The sequence below is a fragment of the Melospiza melodia genome, chromosome 12 (genome assembly GCF_035770615.1).
Source record: "Melospiza melodia melodia isolate bMelMel2 chromosome 12, bMelMel2.pri, whole genome shotgun sequence".
NCBI classification, from domain to species: Eukaryota; Metazoa; Chordata; class Aves; order Passeriformes; family Passerellidae; genus Melospiza; species Melospiza melodia.
Window position 1 is genome coordinate 16383151 of NC_086205.1, and position 14159 is coordinate 16397309.

At 50.7% G+C, this 14159-nt stretch overlaps 1 long non-coding RNA gene across 1 annotated transcript in view; it reads left to right on the plus strand.

Moving 5' to 3' along the window:
• The first annotated feature begins 7209 nt into the window (after nucleotides 1–7209).
• LOC134423702 (uncharacterized) overlaps nucleotides 7210–14159 on the plus strand; it is a 49830-nt gene continuing 42880 nt past the window's right edge. Inside the window, exon 1 of the long non-coding RNA XR_010029184.1 lies at nucleotides 7210–7367. This is a non-coding gene — a long non-coding RNA (uncharacterized LOC134423702). The remainder of the gene's footprint in view (nucleotides 7368–14159) is intronic.

The window sequence follows — 14159 nt, forward strand, 5'->3', positions numbered from 1 at the left end:
GGGGTCTCCTTTGTAGAAGACTGGGCTTTGGAAAATATCTCTTTAGCTTAAGCTTTAGGGGGAAATTCAATTGCTATGTCACTCAGCATTCATGAGAAGTTACATGTACAGAAAACAGTATTTATGATTTTCTGCCCAGCTTTGCTTCCAGCCCTGTCCTGGAGCTGCATGAGATTTTTGCTCTCCTCTCCTGTGTTTCGTAACACCATCAGTGTTTATTCTCTTACTCATTTGTACTTCTTTCCCATTTGAAATAATCAATTGTTAGTATAAACTCACCTAGGGAGCAATTAGTGTGAGCCTAACCCAAACAGGCGCTGGGGTGCTCCATTAAGGAATATCCCCGCCCTCCCTCTCCACGGATCCCAGAGGATACAGTATTTACTTTTCAGCTCTGCTATTCAAACTGAGCGCACTTCGGTCAGCATGCCAAGAATAACACAAAGCCTAACAACGGGCTGCAGCGCTAAGATGGAGTTCCTGACTTTACAAACCAAAAAAAATAAAAAGCCAACCTATTATTTTGCCTTTGCTGAGAAATGCCTGGCAGCAGCAGAGCAGGCAGGCGCCAGAACCACCCCTCTGCCTTCAACAGAGCCATGGGCAGCGTGAAATCTGTCCTGAGGGACACAGAAAAAGGCAAAAAAGAAAAGAGCAGTAAGCCTGGGACACGGGTCAGCAACTGCCTGCATTTCCTTTTAATGCAGATTTTATTAGCTTGCTGCAATGTTTTGGGAGCGTTTCCTCAAAAGCTTTGCAGAGCCTTGGAGGGACACATTCCCCAGCACCTGTAGATATTTCAGCCAGGTTTTCAGTAGCTCTATTTCTGACCATCACAAGCCTCTGCAGATTTCATTGCTAATTGCAAAGAAATTGCTGCCCGGTCCTGTAGCCTTTTCATTGCCAGCAGGGTTTGCTTTGTCCAGTTCTCCTCTGGAAATTATTTATTCACTAATCAGCTGCTAACCAGGGAAGCACTCGGAGCAAATTACCTTCCTGAGGTATTTCATAGGCATTAGCTGCATTGTACCAAAAGTCTCAGTGTTAATTTAGACAGTTTGCCTACCTGAAGAAAAAGCTGTAACAAAGCAGAGCCTGAGCCACAGGTCTGGACGTGCAGGAAGCTTTGGCATTGCCCACCATTGCTCAGCCATTTGTGGGGTGTTCCTGAGAGCCAGATGTGGTTTTTTGTGGGGCAGATTTTGCTGTTGTGGCAGGTAGAAAACGATGCCCTGGGGTTCCAACTCCCCTCAGAACAGATGGGTACCTTTGAGCTCTTTCTCCTGGCTCATTCCTGATGGATTTGGCACCATGCAACCCTGGCAGGGTGCTTGTCCTGGTGTCAGTCTTCTCCAGCACAGCTCCAGTGCCAGCTTCTCCTCCTGCTCCTGGTCAGCCATCGTTTAGCAGCAATTTGTGACCCTGCTGGGGACAATCCTGAAGCTGTGCAAGCCACAGGCTGCCAGCAGAGCCCTGTTCTCAGAAGGCACTGCATGAACTGTCTCCATTTACCACCTACAGACCTCTTGCTCTTAGTGTATTTTGCAGCTGTTGAAATGTTTGTGGCCTTTGTCACAACACATCCCCTCCTTGGAGCTGGTCAGGATAAACAGATACCTTCAGGTCCTAAGGACAGGATCAGTTTAGGGAATAAATCACTTCTGGATGCCCTGTGGCATATGGGGCTCTAGGCAATGTGTCAGGGAAAAATAGGTGCATTTTTTTCCCTACATGCTTTTTCCTTTCAAACTCGTTTCTTTTCTGTGCTGGAGGACTTCTCTGGCTACCTTGGGAACACAGCAAAGACATCTCCTTCCAGCATAATCAGCTGAGCTCAAGGGAGAGGGGATTTTTATACAGAATTCTTAAAAACACCAGCAGCAGTAGGGAAAAAAAGGAATGGCATGTGAGATTGGGCCCCTCAGCTGTGGAATGGGGAGCTGGCCAGGTAAAGGATGCTCAGCTGACCTGACAGGTCCTATGGTCCTGCAATAGAAACCATTATCTGGAAAATAGGGTATAATGGTGACATGGCAGAACCTGCCACTGATGCTGAGCAGTTCAGGAGAGGGAAATGTGGAGCCTGTGTGAAGAAAATGTGGCTGATATGGAGCAGTAGGTAATAAAATGGGAAGAAAATTCATCACTGGTAGATGCTGGGTAGTGCACATTTAGAAGGGCATAACCCAAGGGGACAGAGAAGAGCTGAGGTGAGCAGGAAGGTGATCTGGGATGCAGCACGTCCCCCAGTTCCCCTCCTTGCTGAAGCCAAGCACCATCCTGGGAGGGAGAGCAGGCTGGGATCTCCCTGCTTGCTGCTCATGCCAAGCCCTCAGTGGGCTCACCAGGAGCACCCACTTCAGCAGCTGCTCTGTGAGCACGGGCAGGGGAAGCACTGGTGCAGAGCAGGCAGGTGGGCTGCATGGCCCAATGCCAGGCTGTGCTCTGCCTGACTGCATCCTGCAGAGCCAGGCTGCACCCCCTGAGCCACAGCTCTGGCCTTGAACCACCCTTGGCCTGTGCTCCATCAGCCCCCTGCAGCTGGGGCAGATGCTGGGCATCAGCCCTGGGGCATCACCAGGGATTAAAGCAGCTTCAGGTTATGGACCAGGGTGGTGCAGCTGAGGAGGATCAGCCACGTTCACACCCTCTCCTGGGAACAAAGGAAATCTTGCCACTCTGCAGGATCTGTGCCCAGCAGTTTGGGCAACTCTTGGTGCTACAGAAAAGCAAAGGTGTCCAGTAACAATTTTTGTTCAGTAATTGGAATAGACATAAAGATGTCATGGCATTGTAAACCACTGCACCCTGCATAAGGGAAACAGCAGTGCCTGGAGTGCAGCAGGGCTGGAGTGTGTTCCAGTTACATAATGGGAATTCACTGGAACACCTGTGCAGAAGGCAGGGAGGATGCCAACACTGTGCCAGTGTCAAATAAGAAGGCTGGCAACCCCAAGTTAGCAGCTTGATTCCCAAGTTAGGCAAAAGGATAGGAAAACTGGCATAAGATTCACCAGATAATAAATTTTCCAGGTCAAAAAGATTTCACCTGGAAAAGATGCAGGAACAGATCTAGAAGAAAATTCCATGTGGTGGAAGAGAAACTGGAGGCCAGCAAACCTGCCTGTGCTGACACACCTCAGTGTTTCACATTTTCAAAGCAGCCAATGTTGCAAAAATAGGAAATAGAAGAAGTCAGCATTATTAAAGCAAATGTAATGAAATATCCTATCATGAGTCATTTACTTTTAAACCTCAAATATTTTTCAGCAGATGCCACTAAATTTCTTTCACCAGTCATTGCTCTGGTGAAGTTTTACCAGCAAATAACAAAGAGGATATAAAATTCACAGTGTTTCATCCTCTCCTTCCCTGAAGAGCTGTGTGTAATAGGCTGGATTATCAAATAATCATAATAAGGGAAGATTTTATATAATGCTGGGCTGAATAGTGAGTGCCAAGGCAGTCATACATTTGTCATAAAAACACAGTACCAGGTTCTTAATGAATAAATGTGTCAGGTGGATTTGGGCTGGTAGCATCATGTACAAATCCTGAAAAATGACTCTCTGGTCTCCAATATGAAGTTACTGGTGTCTGCAGTTCTGCAGCTCCTCCTGCCCAGGAGTTTCTGCAGCCTGTGCTCAGCCAAGCCTCCCTGCAAAGGGACCACACTGCCTGATTCTAGGAGTGAAAAAGAAGCAAAGGCTCAGAAACCACTGTCCAACATGGGGCCTAGAAGTATTTCAAGATTTTCTGGCTATCCTTTCAGCTCCCACTCCCAAAGACACAGACAAGAGGGTGTGGGAGGCTGACCTGGAGCCAGGTGTCCAGAGGTGATGAGTGTCTTTTTCCCAGTTTCACTTCCATATCCCTCACAGGGAGCGATGCCCACCCTGCTCTGCTGGTGTGGGCAGCTCAGCAGGAGCCCAGAGCATCCTGTGCAGGCTCACTGGGCAGGATGTGGGGCAGGATGCTGGGGACATGCCTGTGGCTGCACCAGGCAGGGTGCACATGGGTGCCCAGAGTGGCATGGGAGGGTGGCAGGGCACGGTGGGGGAGACCTCCTGCAGCCGGAGTTCCTCCTGGAGGAGCAGCAACACTAGAAAGTGAAGTCACCCTGTCCCCAAAGTCACATCTAGGGCAGGACATGGAGTCTGAAGTGCCACTGTGCTCAGCAGAGCAGAGGGCTGTGGGCGGACATGAATTAAATATAATGGTCTGGGCTGCTTTTACCCTTCTGAAAATAACTTTGCTTTTTGTGGAACCATTGTCAGAAAACCACAATTGATACTGTCCTAGTGCTCGAGCCCTTTATAGTTGCTTGTAGAATAGCAACTTCTGGTGCTGCCAGAGCAGGGTGGACCTGACCAGAGCTAAATCAGTGCTGTGGCCAGCAGCAGGGCTGGGCTGAAGGAGGGGTGCTTGTGGCTGACCCACACAGGCCCAGGGAAGGCATTTGTCCCATGGGGCCCACACTGCAGACACCCCCTGCAGCTGTCAGCTGTGGGAGGCCACTGGGATGTCAGTGACACCCTGGGGTCCCAGCACTGCCACCAGGCTGCCCAGAGCACACTGCCCATCACATGGGCATGCACCGAGCTCTCAGGGCTCCTTCTACACACCATCTGGGCTCAGACTGTATAACACAGTAAGGTGCATACTATTTTCTCCAAATTCCAGAAGTGGGGAGAGCAGCTGAGCCCATTCATTTCACATGCAGAAGCTCCCTGGGAGCAGCACGATGCTGTGAAGGAGGCCCCTAGCAGAGTGCTGTGCTCTGCTGCTGTCCAGTTTTAGTTAAGAGCCAAATTTGCCTGCTTTTTTCTAATTTCTCCCTTAGATGTCACAGTCTTTTGCATAAAGAAGATCAAACTGTGGTATTTTTAACCATCCTTGTAAAAAATTGCCTATGGTGCATTGTGGGGAAAGCTGAGTCATGTCATCAAGAGGCTCAGCTTGGCAGGGGAGGATGCAGGTGCTGGCCCAGGAGAGGGGAGCCTTTGCCCTGGACACCTGCTTTGTATGGTACAAACAGAGCTGCAAAGCCAGGAGAGAGAGCTGATTTATGCTGAAATTGTGGATTGTGCTGGAAAAGATAAATGGGCAGATGATGAGGAGCTCATGTGCACAGGAGTGACCCAGTGCCAAGGTGGCACACACAGGGCTGGGTGGCTGCAGTGGGCACTGAAGGGAGGAGCTGCTGCCCCACAGCCCCGTGAGCCCCCCTGGGGCAGGGGCACAGGAGCTGCACCTGCCCCGCTGGCTTTGGACTCTGTGGAGCTCTGTGGGTGAATGGGTGTCTGGGTAGGGGTGATGCCAAAGGCTGCTCTGCTTCCCCCTGCCCAGCCTCTGGAGTGTGCCCAGCAGGGGCTGGGCAGCAGCACCAGTGGGATCCCAGCATTGGCAGCTTCTCTGCCCAGTCCCACCCTCCCTGCCCTTCCACAGGAGGAAATGTCTGAGCAGGGAATTGTGCCCAGGTTGTTGCAGGTGGCAAAGCACACAGATACCTGCCTTGTCAGGCACACCTCTGCTTCTCCCTGCTCCCAGAGCTGAAAAAACGAATTCTCCCCAAAATTCTTTTGATAATGAGAAAAGGCAATTGAAAAGTTTTGTTGCATAACCTTCAAGATCAAATGATGATTTATTCAGAATGTGCTTTGTGGTGTTACACAGTATATGGGCTCAGCAATCAGCTGGAAGCAAATATTCCTCCTCATTTCCTGTGACTGTGTCATTAGGATAGCATCTCACCAGTTCAACATTATCATTATCAGCTGCAAATATTGCTGAACTTCAAACTATTTACTTGTATTTTACTTTTTATATTATCAAATATTGTTAATTCAGTTTCATTGCTGCCTTGGAAATAATGAGGCAATGTTTTTTTCTCCTTGCAAACTGCTGTAAGAAGCAAGCATTGGAAATATGTTGTTCTTTCTATAGCTGGAAGTATCAATGGCAGGGAAAATGCCCCTTTCAAGCAAATCTTTAATAGTTTATTTTCTGGATGAAAGAAGATCCAAGGTGTTGTATCCAATGCACATAGCTTCTGTCTGCTGCTCATCTCTGGTGTCTCCTACAACCTTCAGGGAGCTGACAGCCATACCCAGCACTGATACAAAAGCAGGCTTCCTGTTACCTTCCAGCCCCTGGGTAAACCTCTGTGACAATTTAGGGGGAGGGCTGGCAGAGGGGGATTTGGTGGAGACAGATAAATGTTTTTTCCATAGTTCTGGATAAACATGGATCTTTGCCATTACATTTCCCTGTTCAGTGTAGCAGGAAAACTGCCTGCAGTGTTTGTGCTGGGCTTGTGTGCAAGGTTTGGGCTTCCCAGCCCAGCTCCTCACACAGTGCAAGGTCCCTGGTGCTGTTTGGGATGGCTCTCCTGCAGTTCCTCTGCTTGCACCAGTTTTGTCCTTGGTCAAACAAAGCAAATTACAGCAGAGCGGTCCCCCACATTTTCATTCTTTTGCATGTGGCTGGAATAGAGTGGGGAAGGCTGTGGGATTGCTTCCTGTCCCTCTGCAATATCCCCCTGCCAGACAGAGTTGTGGGTCACAGTTGTCCCATAGCCCTTGCAAACAACCAGAGGGTGTTTTACTGGTTTAGGAGAAAATTTGATCTCAGGACTCTTAACTCATTCCCAGCCCTCTGGTGCCAGTGCCAAGCCTGTGGGACCTCTCTGAGCTGTTAGCAAAGGGAGTGGGTGGGCCCCTGGTTCCCAGGAACATCACCTGGGAAGGTCCATGATGCCCTCCTGGCCTGGGGAATGCTGCAAACCAGGATGAGAACATGCTGGGGAGGTCCTCAGGACTGGAGACTCCTTCTCCTGGAGCTGGGCTTCTCAGGGCTCTGTGGATGAGGATGGAGGGAAGCATCACCCCTTATTAAAGGCCCCACATCCTCCCCTCTAGGCCAACAGCACATCATGTTCCACAGAGTACAGTGGGACAGCAAAAGTGCTTCCCTGGCTGATCTGGAAACTGTAATTTTCTAGCAACATGAAATTTGTATGTGTGGGAGAGCATTGCATGATCAGTGTTTGATGGGGAAGAAATGCTTTCAGATAGGGCAAAGATCTTTGGTCACAGGCATTTGATAGAAATAAAGATAGAGGAGAGCAAAATGAACAGTGATAAATGTTTCTCACAGAAAGGACAGTTAATCTTGCAGGTCTCAGATATTTTTCTTCTTTCAGATTGATGCCAGGTGAAATACCTACCAACAGTGTTGTATTTAAAGCCTTGAGAGCCTGAGAGGAAACAAAACCTGCTGCTGATTGTAATAAATCCAGTAAACATTTCATCCCTGAAGAAACACTTCCCATGTGTGCTGCACAGAAGGCTTTGCATCGAGAGTCTGTGAGTATAAATCAAAATGTAAAATAGATCAAGAAGTGATACTTTGTTCTGCCTGCCCAGGTGAAAGCCCTAAACTTTGGCCATTCCTTGCTCCCAGACCCTGCTGTAGCCAGGGTTCCTCTTCTCCACTGCTTATTCCACATGAGGAGAACAGCAGTTGGGCTTTCTGCATGGATTTGTATTCATACCTTGTGAAGCTCTGCCTCCAAGGGAAAAGCAATAGTGTGGAAGACAATTTCTGCTGTCAGCTTATGCACTTGCCAGGAGGAGGCAGGAATTACCTCCAGTCATTATTGGTCATGCTCATAATCCAAGAGGCCTCTTTTAAGATATGGTGGGACACAGGCTTTTTGCACATTGAATGTTAAAAGGTAGTGTCAGCTTTCACAGTAATTTAAGTCTGGCACTCCTACCTGCCTTACTCTTGCTTCCAAAGGGCATCTTTCATCTTTCATGGAAGCTTATCTTTGGCAGACATCATAAACAAAAGCCTTTAAACACCCTCACCATCTCACAGACTGGCTTCATTCAATACCTGGCCAGAAATGTCAGGTGTCCCTTTTGTCTGGGTGATGGAACATTTGGCTGAGGGGAACCAGTATCTGAGGGAGGGCAAGTGCATGTGAGTGTGGGTTTGTACATGGGTGTGTGGGTATGTGAGGTTCTTCATGCCACCCTCTCCAGCCTCTGAATCCTGTGTCCCACTGGAGAGTGACAAGGTGCTTTTCCTGGTGCACAGGCACAGGGGACTGTGCTGCAGACCAGGAGCATGGATGTTTGCTCCATGTTTTGCTGGGATAAGCTGAGGCAGGAGCCTCAGAATAGAGCTGCAGGTGATTTGGGGAAAAAATAACTAAAAAGAAAGACATTAAAACTGAGGAGGGAGGTGCTGGTGGTTACTAAGCACAGGGCAAGGAGAAGCTTACCACACAGTTGTTGCTCAGCTGTCTATCTGTCTTAGTGCACCTTGGAGGAGCTTTTTAGGATATTGTGGACTTTGTTTTCCTCCAGCATGTGAGGTGCTGGTTCAAAGTGAGACACAGATGGACATTTGGCTGTGTTTTTTCAAAGCCAGTGGAGTTTAAAAGAGAGCCATGCTTCAGCAGCAGGGCTTTTCCAGCCCTGGCACTGGTGCAACCCCTTCTCCCCAAGCGTCCACGCACTTAACCAAGGTGTCCTGACCTCCCTCTTCCCAGAGAGCAGCCACCCTGACCTCTGTGCTGGGCCCTTCCTGGCAATTAGCAACCTGCCAAGCTAATCAACACCTCCTGGCAGAGCCCTGCCACAGCCAGGAAAAATGACTGTGCTCTTGATCCGGTGCTGGGAAGCACCAGGAGCTCCAGCCAAGGGGCACCTTGCAGAGTGGGCTCCCTGCCTGCTGGCTGTGATGTCCCAAGCTCCCTGAGAGCAGTGGCCCTAGGGAAGGAGGCCCCATGGTCAGCAGCACACCTGCTTCTCACAGCTCACACTCTGGGGAGCAGGATTGCTACATGGCTTCTGAGAAGCAATAAACAGCCATGGCCAGTCTTGCCTAATGCCACAGTCTGATTTCCAGAGCTCCTCCAGTGGAAAAAGGAGCCACAGAAACTGGGCTGTGGGCCAGTCTATTCCCTGTTGCTCATGAAGCACAAAGCCTTCTGCCCTTTGACTTTCAAAATACTCACAGCACCCTCCTGCTCCCCCACACCTTCATGCCTGTCAGTGCTGCTCTAGGCTTTGCTGGAGATGGACATGCTGAGACAGGACAGCTCCATCTGGCCCTGCTTTGCTGTCCCAATGACTTCATGTTGTTGGCACCTTGTAGCCACAACTGCTCAGTGTCCTCTGCAAAACCCATTGCTCAGCTGATATTCCCAAGGTGGCAAAGAAAAGTCCTGTATTCCCTGGTGGGTGTGTGGCTTCCCCCTCTTTGCTTTGCCTGTCAGCCTGTGGCTCACAGCTGGGAGGTGCCTCGGCCCCAGCGGGCTCACTGGGGGGATGCTGGGGAGGTTTGCCAGCTCCAGGGCCCTGTCTTGGTGGGACAGGGATGCAGGGGATGCTGCAGACTCACTGCAGCCATGGAGCTTGTCTGGGACTGGTCAGTGCCAGCAGCAGCCCATGGATCAGTGTCTGGGATTGCCATGATAACCAAACCATGGCATGCTTGTGACACCTTCACTGAAGTGAGTGACCATTGCTGCACCACTGAGGGATGGTTTGCAGCTGCACTGAACCACCAGGGCAGAGGCAGCCACTGGCAGAGGGCTGTGCTGAGGCTGGGATGGGGGAAAACAGGAAAGGCAGCTGCCTGCTGGAAGGGATTAGATGCAGCTCTGAATGTGGAAAAGGGATTACAGGCAGCCCAGCCTGCCAAGCAGTGCTTATTGGGAGAACTGAGGAGGAGTATGAATTAAATAATTGCCCAGCAATTAATTTCTGAGCACTGCCTCTGCTGCTGAAGGACTCTTGCTCTGCTCTCACAAGCTGAACACAGGGCCCAGCACAGCCTATTCCAGTTCCTTCAGCATCACACCCAGGTACTTCAGAGTGATTTACAAGGAGCTGTCACATCACCAGCAAGAGAAACAACCCAAAATGATGTTCCACCATGCTCCTTAGGGTGAGCTCTGAGTAATTACTCCAATTACACTCCAAATTACAGGGAAGCCAGTGGCCTCCACACAAGGACAGATTGCAGAGTCCATCTTTAATTGTCACTTGGGCTGTGCTCTGCTGCCTCCAGTTTGAAGTATATGTTCATTTCCCTCATGGGTCTGTTATCACACTGCTTATCATCACCTTTTTATCCACTCCTCTATTTCTAGCATGCATGTCAAAAAAGACAGTATATTAATCAGCCAAGCTTTCTTCACTGCTTCTTGTCAGCAGCAAACTGTCTTCTAAAATGGAGCAACCAGTCACCTTCACTGGAATTGCCTAGGAGAGGTGTCCATCAAAAGCCAGTAAGTGACAAGCCCACGGAGAGCATGATTTGTTTTTGCAGGTAAATGATGAAGGACAGGGCTTAGCCAGGCAGGGAGAGGCCAGCTGTAAATCCAGATCCCTCCCTGACACTGTTGTTATGTCAATAGTTATGAAAGCCCATCAACAGCTTCTCCCTCTGCCTGCCCTGGTGCATCCCACCAAGCAGGGCTTGCACAAGGACAAGGCCCATGGCAGGGGGCTGCTCTGTCAGCACAGATTTTGTCCATAGTGAAGCTGCAGGGCTGTGTCACACTGAGCCTACCCACACCTTGGTCACAGCATTGCCAGGGATGGGGAACTCACCCAGGCTTTGTCAGGGTGTTTCCGAAGGTGCTCACACACTGAATCCGTGCCTTATTTCTAACCACAGCCTTCTCTCATTCTTGTCTGCCAAACAGAGGCACTGCCAAACATTTAATCACATCAAAAAGAGCTTTAATAAGCTGGGATCAAGTTAGCCCTTTAACCTCTTTTTCTGGCCCGCATTGATGGTGTCCCAGGAATCGCTCTCCATTAAAAGTCTGTTGATCCCTTCACTGGTCCTTGGCTTCCTCTTTGGGCTTGTTCCAGTTTCCCTGTCCCCTGAGATGCTGCCCCCACACTGGGCTTGGCTCCCAGGAAGGCTGCAGATCCCTCCTGGACAGCTCTGATCAGTCCCTTCCCTACCAGAGGCACCTTTTTATAGGGGGGATTGTCCCCCAGCCACCCAGGGCCCAGCGCCCTTGCCCTGGTGCTGTCAGTGCACCCTGCTCCTGGTACCTGTGGCAGGACGGCTTCACCAGAGCCTGGGCAGCTCCTGCCTTGGCTGGAAAACCGAGGAGGTGTTACATGCTGGAGGGCGGAGAATGAATCCCCACCGGAGGCCCCCGGAAACACCTGCCCGAGGGCGGGGCGGTGCTTGCGGCAGGGCTGGGGCGCTCCGCGGAGCCCCAGCGCAGAAACTCCGCGTTCGCTCCCGGCAGCCGGAGCTGCCAAAAGCCTTACGCAAGCCTTACATCAGCGCCGTCACCAGCCTGACTGATAGGGACAATCGCAAGAACAGAGATATGCCAAGATCTCTTTTTCATAAAATGGTGCTAATTGACACTAATGATAATTCCCCGTTTCAAACCTTTATCAACCAGATCCGGTCAGGGCCATTCCGGCCCTCGGCACAGGACTGATGTCAGCTGGAGCGGTTTGGGACATCCTGTTTACTCCATGGAGGTACGGGCAGTGTGCCAGCGCTGGGACCCCGGGGGAAGTCCCAGGGACCCGCAGGAGCTAATTAGGTGCTCCTTTCCCAGCTCCTTTATGCGCTCAGCGATGTGTCAGCCCTGCCGATTTAAACATCTAACCCCGGTAGCTATTGTTTAACATCTTCCTGAAGCCCTCGTAGGATGGAAAGTGTTTTATTGTGATTATATTTCATTTTATAGCATGCTGTATTGTTTGCCTTTTGCCTCCCAAACGCTGAACAGAAATACTTATCAAATACCTCTCCTTTTCTGGGTTGCTGCCTACATGATTTGTCACCCTCTGCCTTTCTGGTCTGGGCAGAGATTTCTCCTTGTGCTCACCGCTTCCTTCAACAGTCCCGTGATGCTCACGCAGCTTGTCACACTTATGCCTTTTATTCTGATCTTTATTTTTGCAATTGCCTTTACCCTGAGATGTGCAGAGCTGTATCTTGTTCTGGCCACAGTTTTGGGGGATAGGCTGACATGTGCTGGGGCAGTTCTTGGCCTCTGCTCTGGGGTGTCTATTTGCACACACTGTTCTGGGCAATGATTTCCAGATTTCCGCCCCTCTGGCTGCTGCAGTGGGCTGTGGTGCTGTCCTGCTCTGTGTGAGCATGGATCAGCAGGTGCTGCTCCCCTTAGGCTCTCCAGCCATTGCACCAAGGCAGAGCAAGGTGGAGGTGGAGGTGGGTGGCTGGGCAGGTCCCTGCAGGGTGGGTGCAGATAAGCCTTTTGTGCTACCCCCACGCATGATTTACAGTACAGGAGCCAACACCCAAAGCACAGGGAGGGGGCTTTCCTAGAGTGGAAATGTGAGCACCCTGCAAGAGGATGCTCCAAAGGAGCAGCCCCATGAGGTGAGTGGCTCCTCACTGCTGTGCTCTGCAGGGATGGAGTCCCTCCATGCACCTCTCCCTTGAGCACATTGGCTCTGCTGATGGCTCTTACAAGAAAACATGTTTGGTTCCAACAGTAATAAGAAAATACAAAAAACCCTGCTTTTGAAGGTGTGTACAGCTCCCTCTTTCCTCAAAAGAAGCACAGCTGGAGCAGGTTGGTGATTGCCCACAGGGGATGTGGCAGAGCAGGGGACTCTCCCACATTTGGTATGGAGGAAGGGTCCTGCCCTGCTGCAGGGAATAGATGCTGTACCCCGAATATCTGTAACACTGCTGGATGCACAGGTGTGCATGGCCAAGGCTGAGGCTGTCAGGTGAGCAGCATCTCCCATTCCTGTGCTGCAATCCTGAGGATCCCTCCCCAGTAATTACCCTTCCCAAGGGCTCCCGAGCCAGCAGGTGCCCCAGTCATCACAGCAGGCAGGCAAGATACAGCTAGCAATTAATTTCCTCTCTACAAATTATCAAATTACAAACTTGCTTTTTAATTGTACACTCTTTGAAGGAGGTCACTGCATGGCTGGGACATAGTTCTGCCTGTGGATCACCCAAGAGCTGAGTGGCAGCTATTTTAGGTGTCTGGGAATGATGAGGTCTCCAGCTGGGCTAAATGGAAGCACCCCTGGGCCGTGACCCTGCTGCAGCCCCTCACACCTGCCCTGCCTGACCCCCCTCACCCCAACAAATGCATGGGTTGCTCTGCATCCCTAATGCCTCTTTCCACTTCCTGAGCAGAGCCACATCAGAAGCAGAGCTTGCTGCAACCCAAGGGCTGCACATCCACAGAGTGGGGACCAATTTGTGTGGGAGCCCCCGAGCTGTGTGTCCAGCATCACTTGTCTCCCAGCTTGCTGCCCCACACCCCAAAAGGTGTCCCCAGCCATCCCAGCCCTGGGACATTTCCTCAGGGATGTGGGCCCTGTGTGAGAGCTCGTGTGCCTGGTTTGCTGTCATCACTCTGGGATTGCACTGGGGCTGACTCAGTCACAAGAAGGGGGAAGGAAACAGGAAGATGGCCATGGGAAGGAAAACATCCCAGAGCACAGGGAGCTGCTCCCCACCCCCTGCCCTGCACCCACACCCTGGGAAGATGCAATGACAGGTGACTGTAGGTATGAGCAGCACAAAAAGGCTTAACAGAGGTATGGAAGGCTGATTCAGCTGGTACAGGGGCTCCTCACAGGTGCATATCAGCTGCCACCCTGGAAGGACAGCTGCATAAGGTTGACAACTCTCCTGGCACCCAGCCCAGTCCTTTGGCAAGCACACCTGAACTGGCTTTTGTTACTGGCTATCCAATGACTTCATGCACCCAGATGCTTCTGGTGAGGCTGTTTAGGTGGCTGCAGGTGTTTAGGCTGATGCAGGGAGGTACAAATACCCCTCTGCTCATGCTGGAGGTGGCGCTTTTGCTTGAGATCTGCAGCAACAGTTTGGTCCTCCAGTTTGCAGTAAGATTATCAGTGTCTGCTCTATCTCACTGTAGAAAAACTGCTAATGCTGTTCAAGTGACTTTTGTTAGGTGTTACATTTTAGCCATGAGGTGCTGTTTGGTCTCTCCAAGCAGTGATGGAACATGCATTTCTTCCTCTGACATGTCTGTGTACACCAACTACACCTGGAACATCTGATCCTTCATCCCCTTCCCTCTGAAGCCTTGTGGGCTTGGGCCAGATTACTGGAGGGGTCACTGGAGGAGAGGTGCTGGG